At 41.6% G+C, this 23,392-nt stretch overlaps 1 protein-coding gene across 1 annotated transcript in view; it reads right to left on the bottom strand.

Annotated features, from left to right (window-relative positions):
* The window catches only part of timm23b (translocase of inner mitochondrial membrane 23 homolog b (yeast)), a 92,992-nt gene that overhangs the window by 46,646 nt on the left and 22,954 nt on the right, over positions 1 to 23,392 (bottom strand). The gene's annotated exons all lie outside the window — the stretch shown is intronic.

Below are 23,392 nucleotides of genomic sequence, written 5' to 3' on the forward strand. Positions count from 1 at the left end.
CCTCTATCAGAATTTGGGAAGATTGGAGAAACTTAATTTTTCGCCCAAAAAAAAAACGTAAGGGGTACCACTGTCGTTTTTTTTTCGGGCCGAATTTTTGAGTTTCGATATCTCAGCTCTGGAAGGGGCTAGAGCCTCCATTTTTGCACTCAGGTCTAAGTCTCATGGCCCTCTATCAGAATTTGGGAAGATTGGAGAAACTTAATTTTTCGCCCAAAAAAAAAAACGTAAGGGGTACCACTGTCGTTTTTTTTTTCGGGCCGAATTTTTGAGTTTCGATATCTCAGCTCTGGAAGGGGCTAGAGCCTCCATTTTTGCACTCAGGTCTAAGTCTCATGGCCCTCTATCAGAATTTGGGAAGATTGGAGAAACTTAATTTTTCGCCCAAAAAAAAAAACCGTAAGGGGTACCACTGTCGTTTTTTTTTTCGGGCCGAATTTTTGAGTTTCGATATCTCAGCTCTGGAAGGGGCTAGAGCCTCCATTTTTGCACTCAGGTCTAAGTCTCATGGCCCTCTATCAGAATTTGGGAAGATTGGAGAAACTTAATTTTTCGCCCAAAAAAAAAAAACGTAAGGGGTACCACTGTCGTTTTTTTTTCGGGCCGAATTTTTGAGTTTAGATATCTCAGCTCTGGAAGTGGCTAGAGCCTCCATTTTTGCACTCAGGTCTAAGTCTCATGGCCCTCTATCAGAATTTGGGAAGATTGGAGAAACTTAATTTTTCGCCCAAAAAAAAAAACGTAAGGGGTACCACTGTCGTTTTTTTTTTTCGGGCCGAATATTTGAGTTTTGATATCTCAGCTCTGGAAGGGGCTAGAGCCTCCATTTTTGCACTCAGGTCTAAGTCTCATGGCCCTCTATCAGAATTTGGGAAGATTGGAGAAACTTAATTTTTCGCCCAAAAAAAAAAAACGTAAGGGGTACCACTGTCGTTTTTTTTTCGGGCCGAATTTTTGAGATTCGATATCTCAGCTCTGGAAGGGGCTAGAGCCTCCATTTTTGCACTCAGGTCTAAGTCTCATGGCCCTCTATCAGAATTTGGGAAGATTGGAGAAACTTAATTTTTCGCCCAAAAAAAAAAACGTAAGGGGTACCACTGTCGTTTTTTTTTTTCGGGCCGAATATTTGAGTTTTGATATCTCAGCTCTGGAAGGGGCTAGAGCCTCCATTTTTGCACTCAGGTCTAAGTCTCATGGCCCTCTATCAGAATTTGGGAAGATTGGAGAAACTTAATTTTTCGCCCAAAAAAAAAACGTAAGGGGTACCACTCGTTTTTTTTTCGGGCCGAATTTTTGAGTTTCGATATCTCAGCTCTGGAAGGGGCTAGAGCCTCCATTTTTGCACTCAGGTCTAAGTCTCATGGCCCTCTATCAGAATTTGGGAAGATTGGAGAAACTTAATTTTTCGCCCAAAAAAAAAACGTAAGGGGTACCACTGTCGTTTTTTTTTCGGGCCGAATTTTTGAGTTTCGATATCTCAGCTCTGGAAGGGGCTAGAGCCTCCATTTTTGCACTCAGGTCTAAGTCTCATGGCCCTCTATCAGAATCCAGAGTTTTGGGAAGATTGGAGAAACTTAATTTTTCGCCCCAAAAAAAAAAACGTAAGGGGTACCACTGTCGTTTTTTTTTCGGGCCGAATTTTTGAGTTTCGATATCTCAGCTCTGGAAGGGGCTAGAGCCTCCATTTTTGCACTCAGGTCTAAGTCTCATGGCCCTCTATCAGAATTTGGGAAGATTGGAGAAACTTAATTTTTCGCCCAAAAAAAAAAACGTAAGGGGTACCACTGTCGTTTTTTTTTCGGGCCGAATTTTTGAGTTTCGATATCTCAGCTCTGGAAGGGGCTAGAGCCTCCATTTTTGCACTCAGGTCTAAGTCTCATGGCCCTCTATCAGAATTTGGGAAGATTGGAGAAACTTAATTTTTCGCCCAAAAAAAAAACGTAAGGGGTACCACTGTCGTTTTTTTTTCGGGCCGAATTTTTGAATTTCGATATCTCAGCTCTGGAAGGGGCTAGAGCCTCCATTTTTGCACTCAGGTCTAAGTCTCATGGCCCTCTATCAGAATTTGGGAAGATTGGAGAAACTTAATTTTTCGCCCAAAAAAAAAACGTAAGGGGTACCACTGTCGTTTTTTTTTCGGGCCGAATTTTTGAGTTTCGATATCTCAGCTCTGGAAGGGGCTAGAGCCTCCATTTTTGCACTCAGGTCTAAGTCTCATGGCCCTCTATCAGAATTTGGGAAGATTGGAGAAACTTAATTTTTCGCCCCCAAAAAAAACGTAAGGGGTACCACTGTCGTTTTTTTTTCGGGCCGAATTTTTGAGTTTCGATATCTCAGCTCTGGAAGGGGCTAGAGCCTCCATTTTTGCACTCAGGTCTAAGTCTCATGGCCCTCTATCAGAATTTGGGAAGATTGGAGAAACTTAATTTTTCGCCCCAAAAAAATACGTAAGGGGTACCACTGTCGTTTTTTTTTTCGGGCCGAATATTTGAGTTTCGATATCTCAGCTCTGGAAGGGGCTAGAGCCTCCATTTTTGCACTCAGGTCTAAGTCTCATGGCCCTCTATCAGAATTTGGGAAGATTGGAGAAACTTAATTTTTCGCCCAAAAAAAAAAAACGTAAGGGGTACCACTGTCGTTTTTTTTTCGGGCCGAATTTTTGAGTTTCGATATCTCAGCTCTGGAAGGGGCTAGAGCCTCCATTTTTGCACTCAGGTCTAAGTCTCATGGCCCTCTATAAGAATTTGGGAAGATTGGAGAAACTTAATTTTTCGCCCAAAAAAAAAAAACGTAAGGGGTACCACTGTCGTTTTTTTTTCGGGCCGAATTTTTGAGTTTCGATATCTCAGCTCTGGAAGGGGCTAGAGCCTCCATTTTTGCACTCAGGTCTAAGTCTCATGGCCCTCTATAAGAATTTGGGAAGATTGGAGAAACTTAATTTTTCGCCCAAAAAAAAAAACGTAAGGGGTACCACTGTCGTTTTTTTTTCGGGCCGAATTTTTGAGTTTCGATATCTCAGCTCTGGAAGGGGCTAGAGCCTCCATTTTTGCACTCAGGTCTAAGTCTCATGGCCCTCTATCAGAATTTGGGAAGATTGGAGAAACTTACTTTTTCGCCCAAAAAAAAACGTAAGGGGTACCACTGTCGTTTTTTTTTCGGGCCGAATTTTTGAGTTTCGATATCTCAGCTCTGGAAGGGGCTAGAGCCTCCATTTTTGCACTCAGGTCTAAGTCTCATGGCCCTCTATCAGAATTTGGGAAGATTGGAGAAACTTAATTTTTCGCCCAAAAAAAAAAAACGTAAGGGGTACCACTGTCGTTTTTTTTTTCGGGACGAATTTTTGAGTTTCGATATCTCAGCTCTGGAAGGGGCTAGAGCCTCCATTTTTGCACTCAGGTCTAAGTCTCATGGCCCTCTATCAGAATCCAGAGTTTTGGGAAGATTGGAGAAACTTGATTTTTTCGCCCCAAAAAAAAAAAAACGTAAGGGGTACCACTGTCATTTTTTTTTCGGGCCGAATTTTTGAGTTTCGATATCTCAGCTCTGGAAGGGGCTAGAGCCTCCATTTTTGCACTCAGGTCTAAGTCTCATGGCCCTCTATCAGAATTTGGGAAGATTGGAGAAACTTAATTTTTCGCCCAAAAAAAAAAAACGTAAGGGGTACCACTGTCGTTTTTTTTTCGGGCCGAATTTTTGAGTTTCGATATCTCAGCTCTGGAAGGGGCTAGAGCCTCCATTTTTGCACTCAGGTCTAAGTCTCATGGCCCTCTATCAGAATTTGGGAAGATTGGAGAAACTTAATTTTTCGCCCAAAAAAAAAAACGTAAGGGGTACCACTGTCGTTTTTTTTTCGGGCCGAATTTTTGAGTTTCGATATCTCAGCTCTGGAAGGGGCTAGAGCCTCCATTTTTGCACTCAGGTCTAAGTCTCATGGCCCTCTATCAGAATTTGGGAAGATTGCAGAAACTTAATTTTTCGCCCAAAAAAAAAACGTAAGGGGTACCACTGTCGTTTTTTTTTCGGGCCGAATTTTTGAGTTTCGATATCTCAGCTCTGGAAGGGGCTAGAGCCTCCATTTTTGCACTCAGGTCTAAGTCTCATGGCCCTCTATCAGAATTTGGGAAGATTGGAGAAACTTAATTTTTCGCCCCAAAAAAAAACGTAAGGGGTACCACTGTCGTTTTTTTTTCGGGCCGAATTTTTGAGTTTCGATATCTCAGCTCTGGAAGGGGCTAGAGCCTCCATTTTTGCACTCAGGTCTAAGTCTCATGGCCCTCTATCAGAATTTGGGAAGATTGGAGAAACTTAATTTTTCGCCCCAAAAAAAAACGTAAGGGGTACCACTGTCGTTTTTTTTTCGGGCCGAATATTTGAGTTTCGATATCTCAGCTCTGGAAGGGGCTAGAGCCTCCATTTTTGCACTCAGGTCTAAGTCTCATGGCCCTCTATCAGAATTTGGGAAGATTGGAGAAACTTAATTTTTCGCCCAAAAAAAAAAAACGTAAGGGGTACCACTCGTTTTTTTTTCGGGCCGAATTTTTGAGTTTCGATATCTCAGCTCTGGAAGGGGCTAGAGCCTCCATTTTTGCACTCAGGTCTAAGTCTCATGGCCCTCTATAAGAATTTGGGAAGATTGGAGAAACTTAATTTTTCGCCCAAAAAAAAAAACGTAAGGGGTACCACTGTCGTTTTTTTTTCGGGCCGAATTTTTGAGTTTCGATATCTCAGCTCTGGAAGGGGCTAGAGCCTCCATTTTTGCACTCAGGTCTAAGTCTCATGGCCCTCTATCAGAATTTGGGAAGATTGGAGAAACTTACATTTTCGCCCAAAAAAAAAACGTAAGGGGTACCACTGTCGTTTTTTTTTCGGGCCGAATTTTTGAGTTTCGATATCTCAGCTCTGGAAGGGGCTAGAGCCTCCATTTTTGCACTCAGGTCTAAGTCTCATGGCCCTCTATCAGAATTTGGGAAGATTGGAGAAACTTAATTTTTCGCCCAAAAAAAAAAAACGTAAGGGGTACCACTGTCGTTTTTTTTTTTCGGGCCGAATTTTTGAGTTTCGATATCTCAGCTCTGGAAGGGGCTAGAGCCTCCATTTTTGCACTCAGGTCTAAGTCTCATGGCCCTCTATCAGAATCCAGAGTTTTGGGAAGATTGGAGAAACTTAATTTTTCGCCCCCAAAAAAAAACGTAAGGGGTACCACTGTCATTTTTTTTTCGGGCCGAATTTTTGAGTTTCGATATCTCAGCTCTGGAAGGGGCTAGAGCCTCCATTTTTGCACTCAGGTCTAAGTCTCATGGCCCTCTATCAGAATTTGGGAAGATTGGAGAAACTTAATTTTTCGCCCAAAAAAAAAAAACGTAAGGGGTACCACTGTCGTTTTTTTTTTCGGGCCGAATTTTTGAGTTTCGATATCTCAGCTCTGGAAGGGGCTAGAGCCTCCATTTTTGCACTCAGGTCTAAGTCTCATGGCCCTCTATCAGAATTTGGGAAGATTGGAGAAACTTAATTTTTCGCCCAAAAAAAAAAAAACGTAAGGGGTACCACTGTCGTTTTTTTTTTCGGGCCGAATTTTTGAGTTTCGATATCTCAGCTCTGGAAGGGGCTAGAGCCTCCATTTTTGCACTCAGGTCTAAGTCTCATGGCCCTCTATCAGAATTTGGGAAGATTGGAGAAACTTAATTTTTCGCCCAAAAAAAAAACCGTAAGGGGTACCACTGTCGTTTTTTTTTTCGGGCCGAATTTTTGAGTTTCGATATCTCAGCTCTGGAAGGGGCTAGAGCCTCCATTTTTGCACTCAGGTCTAAGTCTCATGGCCCTCTATCAGAATTTAGGAAGATTGGAGAAACTTAATTTTTCGCCCAAAAAAAAAAAACGTAAGGGGTACCACTGTCGTTTTTTTTTCGGGCCGAATTTTTGAGTTTCGATATCTCAGCTCTGGAAGGGGCTAGAGCCTCCATTTTTGCACTCAGGTCTAAGTCTCATGGCCCTCTATAAGAATTTGGGAAGATTGGAGAAACTTAATTTTTCGCCCAAAAAAAAAAACGTAAGGGGTACCACTGTCGTTTTTTTTTCGGGCCGAATTTTTGAGTTTCGATATCTCAGCTCTGGAAGGGGCTAGAGCCTCCATTTTTGCACTCAGGTCTAAGTCTCATGGCCCCTTTATCAGAATTTGGGAAGATTGGAGAAACTTACTTTTTCGCCCAAAAAAAAAACGTAAGGGGTACCACTGTCGTTTTTTTTTCGGGCCGAATTTTTGAGTTTCGATATCTCAGCTCTGGAAGGGGCTAGAGCCTCCATTTTTGCACTCAGGTCTAAGTCTCATGGCCCTCTATCAGAATTTGGGAAGATTGGAGAAACTTAATTTTTCGCCCAAAAAAAAAAAACGTAAGGGGTACCACTGTCGTTTTTTTTTTCGGGCCGAATTTTTGAGTTTCGATATCTCAGCTCTGGAAGGGGCTAGAGCCTCCATTTTTGCACTCAGGTCTAAGTCTCATGGCCCTCTATCAGAATCCAGAGTTTTGGGAAGATTGGAGAAACTTAATTTTTCGCCCCAAAAAAAAAAACGTAAGGGGTACCACTGTCATTTTTTTTTCGGGCCGAATTTTTGAGTTTCGATATCTCAGCTCTGGAAGGGGCTAGAGCCTCCATTTTTGCACTCAGGTCTAAGTCTCATGGCCCTCTATCAGAATTTGGGAAGATTGGAGAAACTTAATTTTTCGCCCAAAAAAAAAAAACGTAAGGGGTACCACTGTCGTTTTTTTTTTCGGGCCGAATTTTTGAGTTTCGATATCTCAGCTCTGGAAGGGGCTAGAGCCTCCATTTTTGCACTCAGGTCTAAGTCTCATGGCCCTCTATCAGAATTTGGGAAGATTGGAGAAACTTAATTTTTCGCCCAAAAAAAAAAAACGTAAGGGGTACCACTGTCGTTTTTTTTTTCGGGCCGAATTTTTGAGTTTCGATATCTCAGCTCTGGAAGGGGCTAGAGCCTCCATTTTTGCACTCAGGTCTAAGTCTCATGGCCCTCTATCAGAATTTGGGAAGATTGGAGAAACTTAATTTTTCGCCCAAAAAAAAAACGTAAGGGGTACCACTGTCGTTTTTTTTTCGGGCCGAATTTTTGAATTTCGATATCTCAGCTCTGGAAGGGGCTAGAGCCTCCATTTTTGCACTCAGGTCTAAGTCTCATGGCCCTCTATCAGAATTTGGGAAGATTGGAGAAACTTAATTTTTCGCCCAAAAAAAAACAACGTAAGGGGTACCACTGTCGTTTTTTTTTCGGGCCGAATTTTTGAGTTTCGATATCTCAGCTCTGGAAGGGGCTAGAGCCTCCATTTTTGCACTCAGGTCTAAGTCTCATGGCCCTCTATCAGAATTTGGGAAGATTGGAGAAACTTAATTTTTCGCCCAAAAAAAAAACGTAAGGGGTACCACTGTCGTTTTTTTTTCGGGCCGAATATTTGAGTTTCGATATCTCAGCTCTGGAAGGGGCTAGAGCCTCCATTTTTGCACTCAGGTCTAAGTCTCATGGCCCTCTATCAGAATTTGGGAAGATTGGAGAAACTTAATTTTTCGCCCAAAAAAAAAAACGTAAGGGGTACCACTGTCGGTTTTTTTTTCGGGCCGAATTTTTGAGTTTCGATATCTCAGCTCTGGAAGGGGCTAGAGCCTCCATTTTTGCACTCAGGTCTAAGTCTCATGGCCCTCTATCAGAATTTGGGAAGATTGGAGAAACTTAATTTTTCGCCCAAAAAAAAAAACGTAAGGGGTACCACTGTCGTTTTTTTTTCGGGCCGAATTTTTGAGTTTAGATATCTCAGCTCTGGAAGTGGCTAGAGCCTCCATTTTTGCACTCAGGTCTAAGTCTCATGGCCCTCTATCAGAATTTGGGAAGATTGGAGAAACTTAAATTTTCGCCCAAAAAAAAAACGTAAGGGGTACCACTGTCGTTTTTTTTTTCGGGCCGAATATTTGAGTTTCGATATCTCAGCTCTGGAAGGGGCTAGAGCCTCCATTTTTGCACTCAGGTCTAAGTCTCATGGCCCTCTATCAGAATTTGGGAAGATTGGAGAAACTTAATTTTTCGCCCAAAAAAAAAAAACGTAAGGGGTACCACTGTCGTTTTTTTTTCGGGCCGAATTTTTGAGTTTCGATATCTCAGCTCTGGAAGGGGCTAGAGCCTCCATTTTTGCACTCAGGTCTAAGTCTCATGGCCCTCTATCAGAATTTGGGAAGATTGGAGAAACTTAATTTTTCGCCCAAAAAAAAAAACGTAAGGGGTACCACTGTCGTTTTTTTTTCGGGCCGAATTTTTGAGTTTCGATATCTCAGCTCTGGAAGGGGCTAGAGCCTCCATTTTTGCACTCAGGTCTAAGTCTCATGGCCCTCTATCAGAATTTGGGAAGATTGGAGAAACTTAATTTTTCGCCCAAAAAAAAAAACGTAAGGGGTACCACTGTCGTTTTTTTTTTCGGGCCGAATTTTTGAGTTTCGATATCTCAGCTCTGGAAGGGGCTAGAGCCTCCATTTTTGCACTCAGGTCTAAGTCTCATGGCCCTCTATCAAAATTTGGGAAGATTGGAGAAACTTAATTTTTCGCCCAAAAAAAAAAACGTAAGGGGTACCACTGTCGTTTTTTTTTCGGGCCGAATTTTTGAGTTTAGATATCTCAGCTCTGGAAGTGGCTAGAGCCTCCATTTTTGCACTCAGGTCTAAGTCTCATGGCCCTCTATCAGAATTTGGGAAGATTGGAGAAACTTAATTTTTCGCCCAAAAAAAAAACGTAAGGGGTACCACTGTCGTTTTTTTTTCGGGCCGAATATTTGAGTTTCGATATCTCAGCTCTGGAAGGGGCTAGAGCCTCCATTTTTGCACTCAGGTCTAAGTCTCATGGCCCTCTATCAGAATTTGGGAAGATTGGAGAAACTTAATTTTTCGCCCAAAAAAAAAAAACGTAAGGGGTACCACGTAAGCCTCCATTTTTGCACTCAGGTCTAAGTCTCATGGCCCTCTATCAGAATTTGGGAAGATTGGAGAAACTTAATTTTTCGCCCCCAAAAAAAAAACGTAAGGGGTACCACTGTCGTTTTTTTTTTCGGGCCGAATTTTTGAGTTTCGATATCTCAGCTCTGGAAGGGGCTAGAGCCTCCATTTTTGCACTCAGGTCTAAGTCTCATGGCCCTCTATCAGAATTTGGGAAGATTGGAGAAACTTAATTTTTCGCCCAAAAAAAAAAACGTAAGGGGTACCACTGTCGTTTTTTTTTTCGGGCCGAATTTTTGAGTTTCGATATCTCAGCTCTGGAAGGGGCTAGAGCCTCCATTTTTGCACTCAGGTCTAAGTCTCATGGCCCTCTATCAGAATCCAGAGTTTTGGGAAGATTGGAGAAACTTAATTTTTCGCCCCAAAAAAAAAAACGTAAGGGGTACCACTGTCATTTTTTTTTCGGGCCGAATTTTTGAGTTTCGATATCTCAGCTCTGGAAGGGGCTAGAGCCTCCATTTTTGCACTCAGGTCTAAGTCTCATGGCCCTCTATCAGAATTTGGGAAGATTGGAGAAACTTAATTTTTCGCCCAAAAAAAAAACGTAAGGGGTACCACTGTCGTTTTTTTTTTCGGGCCGAACTTTTGAGTTTCGATATCTCAGCTCTGGAAGGGGCTAGAGCCTCCATTTTCGCACTCAGGTCTAAGTCTCATGGCCCTCTATCAGAATTTGGGAAGATTGGAGAAACTTAATTTTTCGCCCAAAAAAAAAAACGTAAGGGGTACCACTGTCGTTTTTTTTTCGGGCCGAATTTTTGAGTTTCGATATCTCAGCTCTGGAAGGGGCTAGAGCCTCCATTTTTGCACTCAGGTCTAAGTCTCATGGCCCTCTATCAGAATTTGGGAAGATTGGAGAAACTTAATTTTTCGCCAAAAAAAAAAACGTAAGGGGTACCACTGTCGTTTTTTTTTCGGGCCGAATTTTTGAGTTTCGATATCTCAGCTCTGGAAGGGGCTAGAGCCTCCATTTTTGCACTCAGGTCTAAGTCTCATGGCCCTCTATCAGAATTTGGGAAGATTGGAGAAACTTAATTTTTCGCCCCCAAAAAAAAACGTAAGGGGTACCACTGTCGTTTTTTTTTTCGGGCCGAATTTTTGAGTTTCGGTATCTCAACTCTGGAAGGGGCTAGAGCCTCCATTTTTGCACTCAGGTCTAAGTCTCATGGCCCTCTACCAGAATTTGGGAAGATTGGAGAAACTTAATTTTTCGCCCCAAAAAAAAAAACGTAAGGGGTACCACTGTCATTTTTTTTTCGGGCCGAATTTTTGAGTTTCGATATCTCAGCTCTGGAAGGGGCTAGAGCCTCCATTTTTGCACTCAGGTCTAAGTCTCATGGCCCTCTATCAGAATTTGGGAAGATTGGAGAAACTTAATTTTTCGCCCAAAAAAAAAACGTAAGGGGTACCACTGTCGTTTTTTTTTTCGGGCCGAACTTTTGAGTTTCGATATCTCAGCTCTGGAAGGGGCTAGAGCCTCCATTTTCGCACTCAGGTCTAAGTCTCATGGCCCTCTATCAGAATTTGGGAAGATTGGAGAAACTTAATTTTTCGCCCAAAAAAAAAAACGTAAGGGGTACCACTGTCGTTTTTTTTTCGGGCCGAATTTTTGAGTTTCGATATCTCAGCTCTGGAAGGGGCTAGAGCCTCCATTTTTGCACTCAGGTCTAAGTCTCATGGCCCTCTATCAGAATTTGGGAAGATTGGAGAAACTTAATTTTTCGCCAAAAAAAAAAAACGTAAGGGGTACCACTGTCGTTTTTTTTTCGGGCCGAATTTTTGAGTTTCGATATCTCAGCTCTGGAAGGGGCTAGAGCCTCCATTTTTGCACTCAGGTCTAAGTCTCATGGCCCTCTATCAGAATTTGGGAAGATTGGAGAAACTTAATTTTTCGCCCAAAAAAAAAAACGTAAGGGGTACCACTGTCGTTTTTTTTTTCGGGCCGAATTTTTGAGTTTCGATATCTCAGCTCTGGAAGGGGCTAGAGCCTCCATTTTTGCACTCAGGTCTAAGTCTCATGGCCCTCTATCAAAATTTGGGAAGATTGGAGAAACTTAATTTTTCGCCCAAAAAAAAAAACGTAAGGGGTACCACTGTCGTTTTTTTTTCGGGCCGAATTTTTGAGTTTAGATATCTCAGCTCTGGAAGTGGCTAGAGCCTCCATTTTTGCACTCAGGTCTAAGTCTCATGGCCCTCTATCAGAATTTGGGAAGATTGGAGAAACTTAATTTTTCGCCCAAAAAAAAAACGTAAGGGGTACCACTGTCGTTTTTTTTTCGGGCCGAATATTTGAGTTTCGATATCTCAGCTCTGGAAGGGGCTAGAGCCTCCATTTTTGCACTCAGGTCTAAGTCTCATGGCCCTCTATCAGAATTTGGGAAGATTGGAGAAACTTAATTTTTCGCCCAAAAAAAAAAAACGTAAGGGGTACCACGTAAGCCTCCATTTTTGCACTCAGGTCTAAGTCTCATGGCCCTCTATCAGAATTTGGGAAGATTGGAGAAACTTAATTTTTCGCCCCCCAAAAAAAAACGTAAGGGGTACCACTGTCGTTTTTTTTTTCGGGCCGAATTTTTGAGTTTCGATATCTCAGCTCTGGAAGGGGCTAGAGCCTCCATTTTTGCACTCAGGTCTAAGTCTCATGGCCCTCTATCAGAATTTGGGAAGATTGGAGAAACTTAATTTTTCGCCCAAAAAAAAAAACGTAAGGGGTACCACTGTCGTTTTTTTTTTCGGGCCGAATTTTTGAGTTTCGATATCTCAGCTCTGGAAGGGGCTAGAGCCTCCATTTTTGCACTCAGGTCTAAGTCTCATGGCCCTCTATCAGAATCCAGAGTTTTGGGAAGATTGGAGAAACTTAATTTTTCGCCCCAAAAAAAAAAACGTAAGGGGTACCACTGTCATTTTTTTTTCGGGCCGAATTTTTGAGTTTCGATATCTCAGCTCTGGAAGGGGCTAGAGCCTCCATTTTTGCACTCAGGTCTAAGTCTCATGGCCCTCTATCAGAATTTGGGAAGATTGGAGAAACTTAATTTTTCGCCCAAAAAAAAAACATAAGGGGTACCACTGTCGTTTTTTTTTTCGGGCCGAACTTTTGAGTTTCGATATCTCAGCTCTGGAAGGGGCTAGAGCCTCCATTTTCGCACTCAGGTCTAAGTCTCATGGCCCTCTATCAGAATTTGGGAAGATTGGAGAAACTTAATTTTTCGCCCAAAAAAAAAAACGTAAGGGGTACCACTGTCGTTTTTTTTTCGGGCCGAATTTTTGAGTTTCGATATCTCAGCTCTGGAAGGGGCTAGAGCCTCCATTTTTGCACTCAGGTCTAAGTCTCATGGCCCTCTATCAGAATTTGGGAAGATTGGAGAAACTTAATTTTTCGCCAAAAAAAAAAACGTAAGGGGTACCACTGTCGTTTTTTTTTCGGGCCGAATTTTTGAGTTTCGATATCTCAGCTCTGGAAGGGGCTAGAGCCTCCATTTTTGCACTCAGGTCTAAGTCTCATGGCCCTCTATCAGAATTTGGGAAGATTGGAGAAACTTAATTTTTCGCCCCCAAAAAAAAACGTAAGGGGTACCACTGTCGTTTTTTTTTTCGGGCCGAATTTTTGAGTTTCGGTATCTCAACTCTGGAAGGGGCTAGAGCCTCCATTTTTGCACTCAGGTCTAAGTCTCATGGCCCTCTACCAGAATTTGGGAAGATTGGAGAAACTTAATTTTTCGCCCCAAAAAAAAAAACGTAAGGGGTACCACTGTCATTTTTTTTTCGGGCCGAATTTTTGAGTTTCGATATCTCAGCTCTGGAAGGGGCTAGAGCCTCCATTTTTGCACTCAGGTCTAAGTCTCATGGCCCTCTATCAGAATTTGGGAAGATTGGAGAAACTTAATTTTTCGCCCAAAAAAAAAACGTAAGGGGTACCACTGTCGTTTTTTTTTTCGGGCCGAACTTTTGAGTTTCGATATCTCAGCTCTGGAAGGGGCTAGAGCCTCCATTTTCGCACTCAGGTCTAAGTCTCATGGCCCTCTATCAGAATTTGGGAAGATTGGAGAAACTTAATTTTTCGCCCAAAAAAAAAAACGTAAGGGGTACCACTGTCGTTTTTTTTTCGGGCCGAATTTTTGAGTTTCGATATCTCAGCTCTGGAAGGGGCTAGAGCCTCCATTTTTGCACTCAGGTCTAAGTCTCATGGCCCTCTATCAGAATTTGGGAAGATTGGAGAAACTTAATTTTTCGCCAAAAAAAAAAACGTAAGGGGTACCACTGTCGTTTTTTTTTCGGGCCGAATTTTTGAGTTTCGATATCTCAGCTCTGGAAGGGGCTAGAGCCTCCATTTTTGCACTCAGGTCTAAGTCTCATGGCCCTCTATCAGAATTTGGGAAGATTGGAGAAACTTAATTTTTCGCCCCCCCCCAAAAAAAACGTAAGGCGTACCACTGTCGTTTTTTTTTTCGGGCCGAATTTTTGAGTTTCGATATCTCAGCTCTGGAAGGGGCTAGAGCCTCTATTTTTGCACTCAGGTCTAAGTCTCATGGCCCTCTATCAGAATTTGGGAAGATTGGAGAAACTTAATTTTTCGCCCAAAAAAAAAAACGTAAGGGGTACCACTGTCGTTTTTTTTTCGGGCCGAATTTTTGAGTTTAGATATCTCAGCTCTGGAAGTGGCTAGAGCCTCCATTTTTGCACTCAGGTCTAAGTCTCATGGCCCTCTATCAGAATTTGGGAAGATTGGAGAAACTTAATTTTTCGCCCAAAAAAAAAACGTAAGGGGTACCACTGTCGTTTTTTTTTCGGGCCGAATATTTGAGTTTCGATATCTCAGCTCTGGAAGGGGCTAGAGCCTCCATTTTTGCACTCAGGTCTAAGTCTCATGGCCCTCTATCAGAATTTGGGAAGATTGGAGAAACTTAATTTTTCGCCCAAAAAAAAAAAACGTAAGGGGTACCACGTAAGCCTCCATTTTTGCACTCAGGTCTAAGTCTCATGGCCCTCTATCAGAATTTGGGAAGATTGGAGAAACTTAATTTTTCGCCCCAAAAAAAAAAACGTAAGGGGTACCACTGTCGTTTTTTTTTTCGGGCCGAATTTTTGAGTTTCGATATCTCAGCTCTGGAAGGGGCTAGAGCCTCCATTTTTGCACTCAGGTCTAAGTCTCATGGCCCTCTATCAGAATTTGGGAAGATTGGAGAAACTTAATTTTTCGCCCAAAAAAAAAAACGTAAGGGGTACCACTGTCGTTTTTTTTTTCGGGCCGAATTTTTGAGTTTCGATATCTCAGCTCTGGAAGGGGCTAGAGCCTCCATTTTTGCACTCAGGTCTAAGTCTCATGGCCCTCTATCAGAATCCAGAGTTTTGGGAAGATTGGAGAAACTTAATTTTTCGCCCCAAAAAAAAAAACGTAAGGGGTACCACTGTCATTTTTTTTTCGGGCCGAATTTTTGAGTTTCGATATCTCAGCTCTGGAAGGGGCTAGAGCCTCCATTTTTGCACTCAGGTCTAAGTCTCATGGCCCTCTATCAGAATTTGGGAAGATTGGAGAAACTTAATTTTTCGCCCAAAAAAAAAACGTAAGGGGTACCACTGTCGTTTTTTTTTTCGGGCCGAACTTTTGAGTTTCGATATCTCAGCTCTGGAAGGGGCTAGAGCCTCCATTTTCGCACTCAGGTCTAAGTCTCATGGCCCTCTATCAGAATTTGGGAAGATTGGAGAAACTTAATTTTTCGCCCAAAAAAAAAAACGTAAGGGGTACCACTGTCGTTTTTTTTTCGGGCCGAATTTTTGAGTTTCGATATCTCAGCTCTGGAAGGGGCTAGAGCCTCCATTTTTGCACTCAGGTCTAAGTCTCATGGCCCTCTATCAGAATTTGGGAAGATTGGAGAAACTTAATTTTTCGCCAAAAAAAAAAAAACGTAAGGGGTACCACTGTCGTTTTTTTTTCGGGCCGAATTTTTGAGTTTCGATATCTCAGCTCTGGAAGGGGCTAGAGCCTCCATTTTTGCACTCAGGTCTAAGTCTCATGGCCCTCTATCAGAATTTGGGAAGATTGGAGAAACTTAATTTTTCGCCCCCCAAAAAAAACGTAAGGGGTACCACTGTCGTTTTTTTTTTCGGGCCGAATTTTTGAGTTTCGGTATCTCAACTCTGGAAGGGGCTAGAGCCTCCATTTTTGCACTCAGGTCTAAGTCTCATGGCCCTCTACCAGAATTTGGGAAGATTGGAGAAACTTAATTTTTCGCCCCAAAAAAAAAAACGTAAGGGGTACCACTGTCATTTTTTTTTTCGGGCCGAATTTTTGAGTTTCGATATCTCAGCTCTGGAAGGGGCTAGAGCCTCCATTTTTGCACTCAGGTCTAAGTCTCATGGCCCTCTATCAGAATTTGGGAAGATTGGAGAAACTTAATTTTTCGCCCAAAAAAAAAACGTAAGGGGTACCACTGTCGTTTTTTTTTTCGGGCCGAACTTTTGAGTTTCGATATCTCAGCTCTGGAAGGGGCTAGAGCCTCCATTTTCGCACTCAGGTCTAAGTCTCATGGCCCTCTATCAGAATTTGGGAAGATTGGAGAAACTTAATTTTTCGCCCAAAAAAAAAAAACGTAAGGGGTACCACTGTCGTTTTTTTTTCGGGCCGAATTTTTGAGTTTCGATATCTCAGCTCTGGAAGGGGCTAGAGCCTCCATTTTTGCACTCAGGTCTAAGTCTCATGGCCCTCTATCAGAATTTGGGAAGATTGGAGAAACTTAATTTTTCGCCAAAAAAAAAAACGTAAGGGGTACCACTGTCGTTTTTTTTTCGGGCCGAATTTTTGAGTTTCGATATCTCAGCTCTGGAAGGGGCTAGAGCCTCCATTTTTGCACTCAGGTCTAAGTCTCATGGCCCTCTATCAGAATTTGGGAAGATTGGAGAAACTTAATTTTTCGCCCCCCAAAAAAAACGTAAGGGGTACCACTGTCGTTTTTTTTTTCGGGCCGAATTTTTGAGTTTCGGTATCTCAACTCTGGAAGGGGCTAGAGCCTCCATTTTTGCACTCAGGTCTAAGTCTCATGGCCCTCTACCAGAATTTGGGAAGATTGGAGAAACTTAATTTTTCGCCCCAAAAAAAAAAACGTAAGGGGTACCACTGTCGTTTTTTTTTTCGGGACGAATTTTTGAGTTTCGATATCTCAGCTCTGGAAGGGGCTAGAGCCTCCATTTTTGCACTCAGGTCTAAGTCTCATGGCCCTCTATCAGAATCCAGAGTTTTGGGAAGATTGGAGAAACTTAATTTTTCGCCCCAAAAAAAAAAACGTAAGGGGTACCACTGTCGTTTTTTTTTTCGGGCCGAATTTTTGAGTTTCGATATCTCAACTCTGGAAGGGGCTAGAGCCTCCATTTTTGCACTCAGGTCTAAGTCTCATGGCCCTCTACCAGAATTTGGGAAGATTGGAGAAACTTAATTTTTCGCCCCCAAAAAAAAAACGTAAGGGGTACCACTGTCGTTTTTTTTTTTCGGGCCGAATTTTTGAGTTTCGATATCTCAGCTCTGGAAGGGGCAAGAGCCTCCATTTTTGCACTCAGGTCTAAGTCTCATGGCCCTCTATCAAAATCCAGAGTTTTGGGAAGATTGGAGAAAATTAATTTTTCGCCCAAAAAAAAAAAAAAAGGAAGGGGTACCACTGTCGTTTTTTTTTCGGGCCGAATTTTTGAGTTTCGATATCTCAGCTCTGGAAGGGGCTAGAGCCTCCATTTTTGCACTCAGGTCTAAGTCTCATGGCCCTCTATCAGAATTTGGGAAGATTGGAGAAACTTAATTTTTCGCCCCAAAAAAAAACGTAAGGGGTACCACTGTCGTTTTTTTTTTCGGGCCGAATTTTTGAGTTTCGATATCTCAGCTCTGGAAGGGGCTAGAGCCTCCATTTTTGCACTCAGGTCTAAGTCTCATGGCCCTCTATCAGAATTTGGGAAGATTGGAGAAACTTAATTTTTCGCCCAAAAAAAAAAACGTAAGGGGTACCACTGTCGTTTTTTTTTCGGGCCGAATTTTTGAGTTTAGATATCTCAGCTCTGGAAGTGGCTAGAGCCTCCATTTTTGCACTCAGGTCTAAGTCTCATGGCCCTCTATCAGAATTTGGGAAGATTGGAGAAACTTATTTTTTCGCCCAAAAAAAAAACGTAAGGGGTACCACTGTCGTTTTTTTTTCGGGCCGAATATTTGAGTTTCGATATCTCAGCTCTGGAAGGGGCTAGAGCCTCCATTTTTGCACTCAGGTCTAAGTCTCATGGCCCTCTATCAAAATCCAGAGTTTTGGGAAGATTGGAGAAAATTAATTTTTCGCCCCCCAAAAAAAAAAAAAAGGAAGGGGTACCACTGTCATTTTTTTTTCGGGCCGAATTTTTGAGTTTCGATATCTCAGCTCTGGAAGGGGCTAGAGCCTCCATTTTTGCACTCAGGTCTAAGTCTCATGGCCCTCTATCAGAATTTGGGAAGATTGGAGAAACTTAATTTTTCGCCCCCCAAAAAAAAAAACGTAAGGGGTACCACTGTCGTTTTTTTTTCGGGCCGAATTTTTGAGTTTCGATATCTCAGCTCTGGAAGGGGCTAGAGCCTCCATTTTTGCACTCAGGTCTAAGTCTCATGGCCCTCTATCAGAATTTGGGAAGATTGGAGAAACTTAATTTTTTTGCCCCCAAAAAAAACGTAAGGGGTACTACTGTCGTTTTTTTTTCGGGCCGAATTTTTGAGTTTCGATATCTCAGCTCTGGAAGGGGCTAGAGCCTCCATTTTTGCACTCAGGTCTAAGTCTCATGGCCCTCTATCAGAATTTGGGAAGATTGGAGAAACTTAATTTTTCGACCAAAAAAAAAACGTAAGGGGTACCACTGTCGTTTTTATTCGGGCCGAATTTTTGAGTTTCGATATCTCAGCTCTGGAAGGGGCTAGAGCCTCCATTTTTGCACTCAGGTCTAAGTCTCATGGCCCTCTATCAGAATTTGGGAAGATTGGAGAAACTTAATTTTTCGCCCAAAAAAAAAAACCGTAAGGGGTACCACTGTCGTTTTTTTTTTCGGGCCGAATTTTTGAGTTTCGATATCTCAGCTCTGGAAGGGGCTAGAGCCTCCATTTTTGCACTCATGTCTAAGTCTCATGGCCCTCTATCAGAATTTGGGAAGATTGGAGAAACTTAATTTTTCGCCAAAAAAAAAAAACGTAAGGGGTACCACTGTCGTTTTTTTTTCGGGCAGAATTTTTGAGTTTCGATATCTCAGCTCTGGAAGGGGCTAGAGCCTCCATTTTTGCACTCAGGTCTAAGTCTCATGGCCCTCTACCAGAATTTGGGAAGATTGGAAAAACTTAATTTTTCGCCCCAAAAAAAAAACCCGTAAGGGGTACCACTGTCGTTTTTTTTTCGGGCCGAATATTTGAGTTTCGATATCTCAGCTCTGGAAGGGGCTAGAGCCTCCATTTTTGCACTCAGGTCTAAGTCTCATGGCCCTCTATCAGAATTTGGGAAGATTGGAGAAACTTAATTTTTCGCCCAAAAAAAAAAACGTAAGGGGTACCACTGTCGTTTTTTTCGGGCCGAATTTTTGAGTTTAGATATCTCAGCTCTGGAAGTGGCTAGAGCCTCCATTTTTGCACTCAGGTCTAAGTCTCATGGCCCTCTATCAGAATTTGGGAAGATTGGAGAAACTTAATTTTTCGCCCAAAAAAAAAAAACGTAAGGGGTACCACTGTCGTTTTTTTTTCGGGCCGAATATTTGAGTTTCGATATCTCAGCTCTGGAAGGGGCTAGAGCCTCCATTTTTGCACTCAGGTCTAAGTCTCATGGCCCTCTATCAGAATTTGGGAAGATTGGAGAAACTTAATTTTTCGCCCAAAAAAAAAACGTAAGGGGTACCACTGTCGTTTTTTTTTTCGGGTCGAATTTTTGAGTTTCGATATCTCAGCTCTGGAAGGGTCTAGAGCCTCAATTTTTGCACTCAGGTTTAAGTCTCATGGCCCTCTATCAGAATCCAGAGTTTTGAGAAGATTGGAGAAAACTAATTTTTCGCCCGAAAAATCAAAACGAAAGGGGTACCACTGTCGTTTTTTTTTTTTTTGGGGTCGAATTTTTGAGTTTCGATATCTCAGCTCTGGAAGGGTCTAGACTCAACGCATCTCTAGAAGAACTTGTTCCACTTCTCTGTTAGTTCACTAAATTGCATAATAACGTTGGATGTTTTTTCAGCAGCTTCCTCAAAGTCTTCTCATCTACTAGCATCCAAACATAGCATAAGAGTATAGAATGCCAGAGCTGACTTCATTAAAAATAAATAAATACATAAATAAATTTACAAAGAAATGTAAAAAAGCAAAAATACATAAATAAATACATAAATAAATATACAAAGAAATGTAAAAAAGCAAAAATACATAAATAAATAAATAAATTAATATACAAAGAAATGTAAAAAAGCACAAATAAATGACTATTTGTACTTTTATTTCTTTATTTATGTATAATTGTATTTTTCACAGTTATTTATTCATTTATTGATTTATTTCTACTCTCTAATTCTTTATTTCCTCATTCATTTATGTATTTATGTTTTTATGTCTACATTTTATTTATTTTCACATTTATTTATTTCCACATTTATTTATTCCAACATTTCTTTCTCCATATGCTAATGAGGGGGGCGTGTTTTAACTCATGAGCAATCGAGCTCAGAGTGGCAGTGCTGAAGCTTTGAGGCCACAGTGACACCTTGTGGTGTGTGACCAACCGAAACGCAAGAGCTGTGTGGGCAATTTCACATTATGTATATATAATATAGACCATTTTGCAAGATGTAAACAACACTGGTCCATAAACACTTCCTGTTTCAGTTTGTAACTGTTTTCTTTATTTCACATGTAAAGAAAAAATCTTAAAGATGTTTGTTTAACTTTTTGATTCAGTTGTATATGTTCTGTTGGTTGTATTTTATCCCAGCTTTTATGTAGTGTTAAAAAACTGAAACAGGAAGTGCTTCATCTTGCAAAATGGTCTATATACGTCATGTATATCACCCTAACAGCATGTAGGCTAGGGCGCTAGGCTATATAGGGATAACACACATAGCACACATGAACAGAAACTGCACTTCAACAGGTCTGATAGCAGACACTTGGACATGAAAGCGCATGAAAGTATCCACTATTAATAACAATGTAAATGCGGTGGATAGGGCTGATAGTGCAGAACGCGGACAGAAACCAACGCACATTTCACTAAAGGCCAATTTATACTTCTGCGTAGGATGCGCGCAGTAGGTACGGCGTAGCATGCGCACAGACGCGTACCATACCGCGTACCCTTCGCCGTAGCCTGACGCGCACCTCCTCAAAAATGTAACTACACGTCGCGACGACGCGGACCGCAAGATCTGTGATTGGTCGGCTTGGTAGCATCGCATTTCCTCCTACGCATTTCCGCACGTACCATCTCCGACGTCTTCTCTCATTTCTGCCTTTTAGTTTTCGTAATTACACTAAAATTAACTGTTTTTCCACCTCAATAAGCTCCAACTCCAACATGATCTGCTCTCTTTCAGTCGCCATTGCTTGTAGTAACCTAGCTGCGAGGAATCTAAACACAGTGGAACATTAAAACCCTCCGCCGCCAACTAGCGTTTCGGAGCAGTACTGCAGAGCAACCAAGACCTGAACGCAGAAGTATAAATGCTCACAACGGCGTCGTACACTACAGCGTACCCTCAACGCAGAAGTATAAATTGGCCTCGACTCCTACGCAAGCATACGCGGTTTATATTCGCATTTCCTAATTTCGTATGCATAACAGGTAACGATTCAAATGTTTAATTAAATATACATTTCTTCATATATTTATTTATTGTTAATTAAGTCAGCTTTAGCATTGAGTGTAGCCATTTGTAAATTGACCGTGTCTAGCCGCCTTTCCACTGCACACGACATTCGCATACGATTGTCGTATTTCGCCCCCTAGTGTCAGTCGCACAGAACTTTGAAATTGGTCGTGAAGCAACCGTTATTCTTGGATTTTCACAATGGTAAAATTAATGATTTTAATGAATGTAATGCATGCATAAATATATCTACACAAAACAAATGACCATCAACACATCTCAAATAAAAACATAGTAGATTTTAAAGAGCTAATTAATATAAATATTGATTTAATAATTATAAAATATGTTTCTGCTATAGTTAATTATAACCAATATTTTACAGAAAGAGCGTTTACAGAAAAACATTAAAGAGTTAAAATATTTGTAATTCTATAGACGAATCCGACGAGCGTACTTGTGTAGGCTGCCATCTTGTGGCGACGCCATTACTGAGCTCTTACACCGGCATAGACATATGCACCGGTATGTAAACAAACCTCGGAGATAAGGTGATAACGCACCCTTGATGACAGCTACAGCCAGGCAGACTTGTTGGGTTGATGATGTTAGACATTGGCCCCCAGTCACAGATGAAGGTACAAACGATCTTACAGATTATTTATGAAAATAGCTTGGCAAGCTAGCTAGGCTAACGTTTGCTACCGAGGAAACTAAAAAAAGATCTGTCCATTTGGCAACAATAAATAAATAAATAAATGAAATCAAATAAACAATTTCATGTTTTTCATTTGTGTCCATTATTTATCTCATTTTTACATTGCAACGGGCATGGGTAAGGTAACGTTACAGCTAGAAAGTATACATAATATCGACCAACTACTGTTTTTAAACCATGGAAAGAGGTCAATATAACAGCAGGAGAACAATTATGTCACATAACGTTACATTCAGCTCAGGAAAGCCATTTAATGACCATAGCATGTAAATTGAATAGAAAAAATAACAAGAGAGGAGATTTTGCTGATCACTATATCACACATTTATTATATTTTTTTACTTATGTCATTAAATAATTGTTATTATACGCGAATGTCCGCGTCTTGTACTCGCCCAGGAAATCTGTGTAAACCGTACGGCACCAGACAGGGGCAGTCGACCCGGGGTATTCACAATGTTTTCTCTTCAAAATTGAAATTTTACTGCCACCATTAAAACAATTTATAACGGAAACTGTTTACCCACTCGACATTATACAAGGGCTAACGTTGTAACGTTAGTGACAGTCGTAAATCGCGAGCTGTTTATTCCAGTGGACGCAAGTTGCAACTAAAACAATGGCGCAACGCTACCCAGCAACAGCTCAGTAATGGCGCCCGCTTACTTCCGGTAGTTTCGCCGGATTCGTCTATAGCCTCGCGCTCATAGTTTTTATTAGAATACATCACTTCCGGTCCGCAGAAGTTCAGATATTTCAACGGATCCAAAGCTCAAATCGGATCCGAATTTTTCGCATACATGATCGGAACTCCCCGCAGCTCCCGTACGACTCTCCATTGGAAATGAATGACTTCCGGTCCGACGGCGATCGTTTGTCGTGTGCAGTGGAAAGGCGGCTTCTGGCTTCCAGTGTCGTTCGCTTCGTTATTTTCAGCTGCACAAAACGGCTGGTTATGCTGCTCACCATAATACTTAATGTATTGTTGTAACTAAAAACATTGGTTCATAGCGTAAATAGTTTAGTATATTCATAGAAAACGGCGAAATACGATGGATATAGTAGAGGGCTGTTTGAATTCACAAGGCGCGAAACTAAATTATATGAGTGCAACGACTCGTTTCATTCTAGGCATCATCACAGTAAACCTAAATTTCTGGCTCAAAACGAAAGCACACAATACGGCCAGATCAAGTCATTGAGCTTCATCACAGTAGGACATGGAGAAGAGCGATAAAGCTTTGAGGAGTGTGAGGACTCCACACCCACCATGAGTTGAGGCTTGATAACTGGTGTGTGTGAACTAGAGGACAAGACGAGACGAGAGCGCGCCCATAACAATACAACACTGCCACACGTAACATACGCAGAACACAACTACACACACACGGCAGTAAAAAAAATACTGTGACTAAATGATTTTGCAGCACCATTACGATCAATCAACACTTCCCGTGCACTTCAAAAGTAAATATGTTTGAATATATCCTGTGTGACACATGACTACTGTATGCTGACAACAAAAGTTGTGACAGTCTGAAAGGCTTGGCACACACTGAACACAAACAAACTGCATTCATGGGCAAACTCTTATCTGACACTAAAGCCGGACTTTCAGCCGAGTAGGAAATGTGCTGCATCAACTCCTTGGTGGAACTCAGCAGCAAAGCATGATGGGAAATTATTTTGAGTCACTAGCTGAGCATTTTCCCCTATTGTCTTTACAACAAATCTTCTCTTCTAAATAGAGAAGAATATTTCCAGTCACAGCTTTAGGAAAACACCTGAAGGGTAATTCAGCAAGGTACTTCCTCG

Source organism: Pimephales promelas, chromosome 11, assembly GCF_988280905.1.
Source record: "Pimephales promelas chromosome 11, fPimPro1.hap1.1, whole genome shotgun sequence".
NCBI lineage: Eukaryota > Metazoa > Chordata > Actinopteri > Cypriniformes > Leuciscidae > Pimephales > Pimephales promelas.